Raw genomic sequence first — 10,776 nt, forward strand, 5'->3', positions numbered from 1 at the left:
TTGCATTTTGTTTTGTGGACTTTTGGAAAGATGTATCATTTGTTTTTGCATATACATCCAAGCAAAACACAAATAATTGTCAAAAAATAATAAACACGTCCACTTCTTTCAGTCTTGTATGGCATACAGACAAAATGAATATGGTGACCTTTCAATGTTCTAGCTTTAAAACATTTCTATTTCTTTTTGAAACAAAACAAAAAATAGCATTCTTTCTGAAAAAAGATGAAGGTATAACTAATTATATGCTGTAAAAAGCTTTTGTGAGTAAGCACACGGATTTCCTACAAGAAATCAGTTTTTAGGAATTCAAATTGTTCTCTATGTCTGTGTCCCTCATAGTTACTCTGTTTTTAGAAGAAATTCTCTATCTGGCAATTTTTCTTTTTCTCCCAATTATAATACACTGATCTAGGAATGTCCAAGTGGCACAACTAGTGGTGGCTATAGAAATGTTGCTCTTAATACTTTACTCAGTAAATATACTGATTTATTTATTTATAGTGAGTATTGGGAAGTACAATAGTGTTAACATTTGCAGACGTTATTTTCCAGTGTTAAATTGGGAATGTATGCCTGCAGCGGTTTGGTTTAGTTTATGTGGTTTAAACCTGCAGCTGAAATGTTCTTTCTGTTTTAAATTGATTCCGATTTGCTGGCTGTTAACTACTCCTTGTGTTGAGAATGAAATTATTTTGGCCTGTTCTTTTATGCATTAAAAGTTTTTAAATATTTAGTTTTGGAAGGATTTCCATGAATTCCCCTGGCAGATGCAGGTTGTCAAGGAAACCAGTTATCCCCCCCCCCCCCCCCCCACCAAGTTAAAAGCTCTGATTCCCTGTCAAGTCTGGCCTACTTTTTTGGCCTTTAGCTAAAAGGTTTTTGTTACAGTGGAGAGCTCTAAGACTGTTACCAAGACAACTTGACATCATAGTGACGAACTTCCCCACTTAAAAGCTTTTAACCAGATCTCTGAACCATAGAGTTAGGCCACATTTCCAGGCCTCTTAACTAAAACTGCCTGGGAAAGACTTTGGAGGTGTGGTGTTATAACAAAGTCCTGTAGTCTGGAAGGCCAGGATGCCTGATCATATTTTTTGTTCACGTGAAGATTTATTTTAAGACGACTTTCTCTACAATGGCTGCTGAAGATAATTTCTCTTACGAAATTTTACCTCAGAATGAAAAATACATCTGGCCAGGGTTTGGTGTATGCCTGGGACGAATTTGCTACTGAACTGCAAAAAGCTAAAAGGAATGCTAAAATATATCAAAAAATGTCTAAATGACTTTTTTAACTTTACTGATGAACACCATCACAGAGAGAAAATGAAAATGAAAATTATTAACACCACCTTCCAGGTAAGATGGACACTAAATCATCTGCATGCTTTTTAGATAGTGGCGTTTTTTGGATTTTCACACAACCCCATGGGCCAGGGCCTATGTTAAATAAGTAGATCCTTCTACTACTCTCAAACACGGGTGGAGGGAGGGAGCATGCTGTTCTGAGATACAATCTGCAGAAAGTAGTGGATAACTTAAGTGGAAGTAATACTCATTTGTAAGCCTGACTTCCACTAAATTGAATTGTCCAGCTTTTCTTTCCTAATATTTTCCAAATATTTTTTCTAATTAATTCATTTAAATCCATATTTAATATTTGCATCCAAAATACCATATTAGAGTGACAGTATTGATATATTTAGTTTCATTTTGTGAATGCAAAATGTCCAAAGCCATTAAAAGCAGTACTTAGGAAAAATTAGCAACATTTAAACCTTCAAAAAAATCCCAAACATATATATACACTGACAAAATCAGTTTTGTAGCAAAGAAGTGCAAAAGTGGTTTGTGCAAGACGATGTACATGTAAATTCTGCTCAGTGGCAAGGCAAGCCCCCTCATCAAATAGCAAGATCACTGCGTATGTTTTGACAAAACTGATCTTAACAATATCACTAATTTAATTTAAGTAAATGTTAGTACTATCTTAAAAAATACTTAAAACAAGATACCCTTCCAGGTAAATTACATAAGGGATCAATTTATTTAAAACTCTTATTATTAAATTGCTGGTTTAAATTTCACTGATTTATAATAAACAAGTATGTTAGTGTCATATATCCCCTACACGGGCTGTCAATGCAAAATGATAGCTGTTTGTATCATGAAAGTAGATTGTGACCTTCAAGCACTAGTTTACATTACCAGTGTCAGTACCATTAAAAATCGATGACTGCAATCTACATCCACTGCATGTCAATTATGAATTTAAAAGCTTGTGCAGTTTCATCGAAATCATGGAAGTTATGACCAAGGTATGGCATTCAGTAGCTTATCCAATCAGGTGTCAGTTCTCTGTAAAAGTGTGTCTCATTTTTGTACATTCATTGTTCTCCCCAATACAATATTATAACAGTTACAAAAACGACCTTCAATACCCCAATCTATTGTGTAAGTAAGTTATAAGAGGTTTTCTATCCATGTAAAAATTGTATGAATTCTATTATTCCCAGTCAAATTCCATTACCTAAGTTGTCCATTTCAATGTTACAGACAATACACTGTGAGATAGTGGGGTATAATCAATTAATCTAAAGTGGTGGATCTACATCTCGCCCCCCTTTTGATCAATTCAAAAGACCCTGTCTTTGAAGTAGGTATACTATATTTTGTGATTCACAAAATAAAGTTGCATTGCAGGTGTTGTCCAGTATACATGGTAGGTATATCTTGAGAACTGCCCATCTAATTGTAGTTAAAACTTGGTGTTGACATATCATAGCCCAAGTTCTGGAGAATGTCATTGAGGTTTTGGTGGTCTCATGTCTCTGATTGGTTTGATTAATGATACATACATACTGTATGTTGAGAACCTCAACTTTGTGTCATTTATATCTTATGTGGGACATTTGTTAGCGTATTTTTGTTACCTTTTCAATTTGTCCTGCTTTTCAACAGGAAACTGAAATGCACAAGTGATGGAAAGTCAACCCCTCCTGACTGGCCTTATTTCAAGCCAATTGATAAAATACTCGCCAAGGGATCAGATCCCAGCAACATGATCAAGTATGACATAGTGCACTGTGGACCTTCAACCTCCCACACAGAGGCATCCCCATCACTGCCTACCAATTCTCTGCCACCCCACTTGCCAGAGTACACAGGGTCCTCTGAAGACCTAAAAAGATACAACAAGGAAGTGGGTTCACATGATTTCCATTACATGAGAGTAGGAGTTAAAACTTCACTCTGATATTGGGATCTGCTTTCGCCAAGATAAGCATCAACTAAGAGATAGCTTCTTTTACTGTAAACTAATGTGATCCATCTGTGTTTCCTTCCATCTGATGATGTAGATATCCTTCTGCCTGGTGTTTATGGCTGAAGTGTAATGCTGGCTCCAGGGATCAGCTTATTGTGCCTCCCCAGCGCATCAGCATGACAACCATCTGGACTGAGCTGAGTAGGGTACTTCTATGGGGTCTTCAAGTGGGCACCTTCCATCCTTGGTGTTTCGTCGACTAGCCCACAACACCTTAAGAGGGCTCGACAATGTTTCTGGCATCCAAGCATCACCCCCCCCCCCCCCCAGCTTATTTACCTTCCTATTACAGTGACATTTTTCTTTCTACTGTGCTTGAGGTCCTCAACCAGAATCTTTTCGTCTCAACCACAGCCATTTGCTGCTCCTCTCTGCTGCTTCAGATAAGTTCTTCACTATGCATCGCAACTCTTGACCACTGAATCCGATGTCTCTGAGAAACCGGGTTGTGGAGTGTGCCGCAAATCCTTAACAACCCACCTCCACTGGGTAAATCTGAACTCTCCAAGCTCGCTGTTCCGCTTCAGCAACTAGTTGAGAGTTCAATCTGTGTTTTGTCTCTGGATTCTGAGGTTATAATATCTCCTTTTACTTTCAACAGGATAGGTAAGATGTATGATTCTGGCATTAACAACAGGATAGGTAAGATTATTATTATTATTATTATTATTATTATTATTATTATTATTATTATTATTATTATTTATTTCTTAGCAGACGCCCTTATCCAGGGCGACTTACAATTGTTACAAGATATCACATTATACATTATTTCACATTATACAGATATCACATTATTTTACATACAATTACCCATTTATACAGTTGGGTTTTTACTGGAGCAATCTAGGTAAAGTACCTTGCTCAAGGGTACAACAGCAGTGTCCCCCACTGGGGATTGAACCCACAACCCTCCGGTCAAGAGTGCAGAGCCCTAACCACTACTCCACACTGCTGCCCTGATGTATCATACTGGCATTTACAACAGGATATGTAAGATGTATGATACTGGCTTGAACAACAGGATAGGTAAGATGTATCATACTGCATGTTGAAGCTATTGACTAACCAAGAGGGTGCAGATTTTTTGATGTCTCTCACACCCTACATGGTGAACACGAAATTAGATTTTTAGAACTTTGTCTCCTTTTGACCTTTCCTAAAAGGGTCTGGTGAAGTATTCTTTCACACACAGTTTTATCTGAAAATGCACTTTAATCTTGCTGCCACCAACGCACAATTCTGACTAAATAACTGCAAATGACCTAACTACAGTCTAAATGCATGCCAAACTAAATTGCAGGGTTGTTTTTTTGTTTGAATTTTCTGTAACTTCTTCTACTGTTCCCACAACACTCTGACCCCAGTGATCCCTTCTGCAGTATATGCCACGTGACTTCACTGTTAAACACAGGATAGATATTTTCATGTATTTGTATCTTTCCAGATCAGGACCACTCAAACAAAGAAAATGGGTCTCTTCCACTCTGAAGAAAAAGAAGCTGAAGGTAATGGAAGCCATGCTGGTCGAGCAGAAGATGATGAGCAGGGCTGTGGAGAGCTGCAGAGAGGTACGCAGAGTCATGCACCAGCAGAACTTCCTCCAAGTCTGCAGCTCCAAGAGTGCATGATGAACCTGCTAGAGAAAATGATCTCCCCCACCACTCCTCAGAGCTAGCCTCCAATCTCATGAGAATGTCAGACCGATTTAATCGAGACGTCTGCATCGATTGTGCGGACTACTTCACTGTGCTCAGAGAATCCATGTCGGTAGTAGCTTCACATTTATGTTGGAAGTGACAGATTCAATTTTCTCACCAAGATTTTTGGGAAAAAAAGAGCCGTAATAATAAAGAGGTGGTTTAATGTTGTACTGATTTGAAAATGTTTGTGCCTTTGTTGGTAAGCTGTGAAATGGCTGAAAGTTATAGCAGAAGCAGACAATAAAATGGCTTAAATTTGCCCAGTATGATGACCTTCTGATGACCTTGGATTGTGCTGCTGTGGTACTGAGCTGCTAGTCTTCCTGTGCTCCCTCTCATGGGCTCTTGATCCACAATCAGCAAGGTGCTGAACATTCCTACAGGACTTTGAATATACCCTTTGTTTGTCTACTTAGCAGAACAGGTATAGTGAGCATGAAGAAATGACAGGACCATCCTTAAACAAATTGTTGGTTTACTGTAACCCAACTTTAATTTCTAAAGTTGAGCAGGTAGGTTGGAGATTTAACCATTTGCTGCTATGATTGTTGTTTTGATTGTAATACCATTTTGTAAAATATATAACTTTTAACATAAACAGCATTGTTTTAGTAGGCCTAGTATAAATCGTGGGTCATTCTGCTGTTAATAAGAATCCTAGGACTATATTTTAGTCTATATTAACTAAAAAAACTATTTCAGAATGTCACAGTATTTTAAAAGATGCAACTTCTCTTGATTCTTAGGCTGCATTCATACTGGGTCTCTTTCAAATGGTCTGCTTAGTTTTGTTTGAAACAATGTATCAATGTGCTTGATGTTCACACTTATCTGCGAGCAAAGGGACCGAGTTTGCATGTGAGCTGAACTATTTTTATTTTTTGGTCCCTTTCTGTTTTTTTTTTCAGAACCGAGTCCATTTGTGTTTTCAAGTGCACTCGGCTCGTTTATATGTTGTGTGAACCAGATGTTTACAATATCCTGCAAGGCATATTGAAAGATGACAGCTATTGATGTATTGCTCTGGTTTTTAATATAACAGGTTTTAGATACTTGCATATTTCTGTGGAAGAGCACTTCACTAATTTAATGAATACATTTCTTGAATGCCAACAGTAGGAGAATGCAGTTTTTACACAAAGTAATTTGAGAAAAGACTGAATATATTTTACTGTTTTTGGAGTTTTGTCCAGTTCAGCAAGATTTTGGTGTCTGACCAAATTTTCTACCAGAGTTTCAGTTTCTCGCACTGTCCATGTAGTTTAGGATCACCAGATTTCCGCAGTGAAAAACTGGGAGGTTTTTTTTTTCTTTAATTTACTGGCACCGTAGCAACTCTGAAGCCAAAAATAACAGTATATAAAATAACAGAATAATAGTGTAGCGACCATGCATTTGGGTTTATGTGCTGTATTCCCTGCTGTCTGTTTGTGTTTGCATGCTGTGTGTTATCCCCTCTAGAGAGTGACACAGGAATGAAACTTCAGTCCTGTCCTGTCAAAAATGTCCCTGTCCCATCCCATCCCATCCCATGAAAGAGTAATCATTTCCAATCCTGTCCCATCCTGTCCAAATTTTCCCTTTCCCATCCTGTAACTTTTTTTTTTTTTTTTTAATTCCTGTCCCATCTTCTTCTGTCAAAAAAAGATCCTGTCCCATCCCGTGATAAACAGAGATCAACTATTATTTGGAGGTACAGATATTTTTGTATTCATGTATAAAATTAGGGTTTATAGGGTTTTGCATTAAACAATACCGGTATACTACTAGTAAATTTGATTTTAGTTTTAGTTTTTTCAGAAAAAAATACAGTGCAAGCACAGGGTCTTCATAAGCACAATGTCCAATATAATGATGTAATATATAAATTCGGTAATATAAAAACAACTGTTTAGAGTTTTGTGCGGCAGTTTCAGTTTCTAAATCGTTTTCTAAACAACCCAACTAGAGATTTTTGTATGTCAGTGAAATACAGTATTACAGACCATTAATTCATTAAAAAAATAAACAACAAAAAAACAAGTTTATTTTATTGAAATAATATTTCATAAATGCTCAGGGAGTATCCATCATGTATTTATTTATTAAAAATCGTAGTATTATACATACCCCTTCAACATAGCGCCGACGCAGTACCTCAGAGAAATAGTAGCTGCTACGGCCAAATCGTAGCTTTTGACATCTCTGCATTACGATTTGCACATCCTTAATATACTGTACATACGTATAAAGAGAGAGAGATATGTTAAATACACGTCAGTAGCAATCCACAGCGTTCGGTTATTCTGCTAGTATCAATAATTCAATATTGTTAACTCTCAATCTATGTTAAACCTAAGGACCACTGGTCCGTCCGCGTTGGTGTCGTTGGAGTCTCTCTCCAAGTTTGAACCTTCTGATTCGGAGGCATACGGCTCGAATTGATATGGAAGACAATCCCTGTATTCTCTCACTACATCAGATCCATCACTACATAATTCACATTCATAGGTGTCTGGATAAAATTAGGCTACTCTCACTTTCACTGTCGCTGTCATCCATACTGGCAGATGCAAGGAGCCTGAGGTCACAGTCTCCTGGCCCCACACCAGGAAATGGAGATCGCCCTCTGTGTATTTCCAGGTATTTCCAGGTAAATATGATTAATTGTAGCTCAATTTAAACATTATTTGGTAAAATTTATGTGATTATATGTTCAAGTTAGACCTGTTAATATTATTTTGTATGTTTATCATAACAGTTAAGTTCTGTCATAGGCTCTTTTACAACTTTAAAGAGCAAAAAAATACTCTTCCTGTCTGCTGGTGGCAATGTAGTCACGTTCCTTCCCATTCGCAGAAGCTTAAATCCTGTTCTTGCCCGTCCTGAGAGGTTTATTTTTTTTTATTTCCCGGTCCCGCCCGTTCCTGTGAGTTTCACTTCTGTACCATCCCATCCCGCAAAATTTAACACATTTTTTTCCCATACGGCGGGAATCCGTCTTCATGTCACTCTCTAAACCCCTCCCCGCTGTGTTCCGCCATTTCTTGTTTTACCTTTTGTGTGTGTATTCCTGTACCATGTAACCCGCTGCTTGTTTGTGTTCCCTGGGCTGCGTCGCAAACCATTCCCTTGCACCCTACACCCTTCGACAAGTGTACACTTCGCGTGACGTTTTACTGACGTCACAGAGTGTGCACTTGGGTGAGCGAGGGAGTAGGGTGTAGGGTGGAGCTAAAAGTGTTAAATGGGACGCACTTCAGCATCATCATTCAGCGCCTTTACCTTTGACTGAGCAAGAAGCTACGCAAACTTTTGTTGGCAAGTACGAGACGTCTTCGCCGCGCTATTGCCCTACTGAGCGAACAAGACATATTTACAACATTTTACATGTATATGGTTATTTTTAAACTTTAAGATAATTTGAAAAATTGATATTGGTTAATAAAATGTAAACTTCACATCTTACGAAGATGTACTTAATAATGTAGACTAATATTTACATTTTTTTTAAATAATATTTTAAATAATAACATATCTGTTTTACTTTAAATCCAATAGGTAATATATTTTGCTTTATGTTAAGTATCACTATGAAATGGCTAAAGGTTCTACAGTAATTTATTAATCACTGCAAAAACATATAATGGAAATGATAAAAGTGTGCAGGCTACATAAAAGTTTCAAATGTCACTCCCAGCCCAGCTTCGCTGTGTTTCTTCTCCCCGTGAAGAGGACATCGTTTGCCGCACGCAGATAATTTTGAAATATATTGCTCGCTTATACCATCTCCTAGTTTTGTAGCTATCTATCTAGTTCATTAATTAATTGATAGATTAAATAATTTAACAATATCTACAATTTCCTAGCTAAATACATGTACATTACATTTATGTGCAGCCGCATCTGCCATATTTGCAAATTGTTCCCACTTGTCTCCGCCTTTAACGCAAAGAGTTCTGGGACTTCAGCACAAAAACACTTCCACAGAAGTCAGCTGTTTTGTACACTCATAAGAACATAAGAACATAAGTAGGTTTACAAACGAGAGGAGGCCAATCGGCCCATCTTGCTTGTTTGGTTGTTAGTAGCTTATTGATCCCAGAATCTCACCAAGCAGCTTCTTGAAGGATCCCAGGGTGTCAGCTTCAACAACATTACTGGGGAGTTGGTTCCAGACCCTCACAATTCTCTGTGTAAAGAAGTGCCTCCTATTTTCTGTTCTGAATGCCCCTTTATCTAATCTCCATTTGTGACCCCTGGTCCTTGTTTCGTTTTTCAGATCGAAAAAGTCCCCTGGGTTGACATTGTCTATACCTTTTAGGATTTTGAATGCTTGAATCAGATCCCCGCATAGTCTTCTTTCTTCAAGACTGAATAGATTCAATTCTTTTAGCCTGTCTTCATACGACATGCCTTTTAAACCTGGGATAATTCTGGTTGCTCTTCTTTGCACTCTTTCTAGAGCAGCAATATCCTTTTTGTAACGAGGTGACCAGAACTGAACACAATATTCTAGGTGAGCTTACTAATGCATTGTAAAGTTTTAACATTACTTCCCTTGATTTAAATTCAACACTTCTCACAATATATCTGAGCATCTTGTTGGCCTTTTTTATAGCTTCCCCACATTGTCTAGATGAAGACATTTCCAAGTCAACATAAATTCCTAGGTCTTTTTCATAGATTCCAGATTCCTTCTTCAATTTCAGTATCTCCCATATGATATTTATAATGCACATTTTTATTGCCTGCGTGCAGTACTTTACACTTTTCTCTATTAAATGTAATTTGCCATGTGTCTGCCCATTCAGTTGAAGGGTGCAGTGAAGGGCACATAAAGCTCCCTTTACTCATTCCCTAAGGAATTGGGACAACCCTTAAGATGGCGAACATAGTACTTCCGCCCCTCAAGGGAAGGTAATGAGTGAACAAGGGTGCGTTTTGGGACGCAGCCCTGGTCTGTTCCCATTGGTTATCTGTGCGTCCTCATTGGTTGTAGTTTGTCTGTGCCCACTGGTCCTAGTGTGCAGCTGAGGGCCAATGGGATGTGTCTGAAGCCTGGTACCCTATCTGCATAAAAATGGGCTGCTAAGCCTATAAGAAGGCGCTGCAACGCCAATTGTGTGCTTGTTCCTGGAATGCAGTGAAGCCGACAGAGCAGTGGTCTCTGAGTGGATGCTGAGATAGCGTCCTGAGCAATAAAATAATTAAACTGAAAGTAGAGTGCAGCCTCCATTGTCTACCTCCGGCGAAACGCTACAATTGTTTAAAAATTAAACATCGAATGAATTTATTGCAGATGATGATAACTCATTATTTTCTTTATATTGTCATCTCAAAACATGTTAAATGTACAAAGATTTTAAGCTATTACCATTTAAACATATGGTATGGTGCCGCTAACACACAACCTAATATATTACTCTGCTATTAACTTAGTGAGCACGCTGATACAGTTTTGTACTCAAATAAATAAAAAAACAATACAATAGCAAAACCGAGACACTTACATTTTACTGTTTCTGACCGGGACAAAAAATTAAGGCTGAAAACTGACACTCTCAATTTCCCAGGACGCCTGGTAACCCTAATGCAGTTCCCCGAGACAGTTTGTTTACTTCCGAGTCAGGTAACTCTGCGGTTTATTTTTTAATACATGAAAACCCACACTGTGACTGACCTCTTTCCCCTGTGATTGCATTTAACACAGATTAACACAGCTAACCTTTATATCATTAAAATAGACCCTTGTTACTTAAAGGA

At 38.0% G+C, this 10,776-nt stretch overlaps 1 pseudogene; it reads left to right on the forward strand.

Moving 5' to 3' along the window:
• Positions 1 to 976: 976 nt before the first annotated feature.
• On the forward strand, positions 977 to 5,933 carry LOC117408723 (myb/SANT-like DNA-binding domain-containing protein 1; annotated as a pseudogene).
• Positions 5,934 to 10,776: the final 4,843 nt, after the last annotated feature.

This window comes from Acipenser ruthenus, chromosome 2, assembly GCF_902713425.1.
Source record: "Acipenser ruthenus chromosome 2, fAciRut3.2 maternal haplotype, whole genome shotgun sequence".
NCBI lineage: Eukaryota > Metazoa > Chordata > Actinopteri > Acipenseriformes > Acipenseridae > Acipenser > Acipenser ruthenus.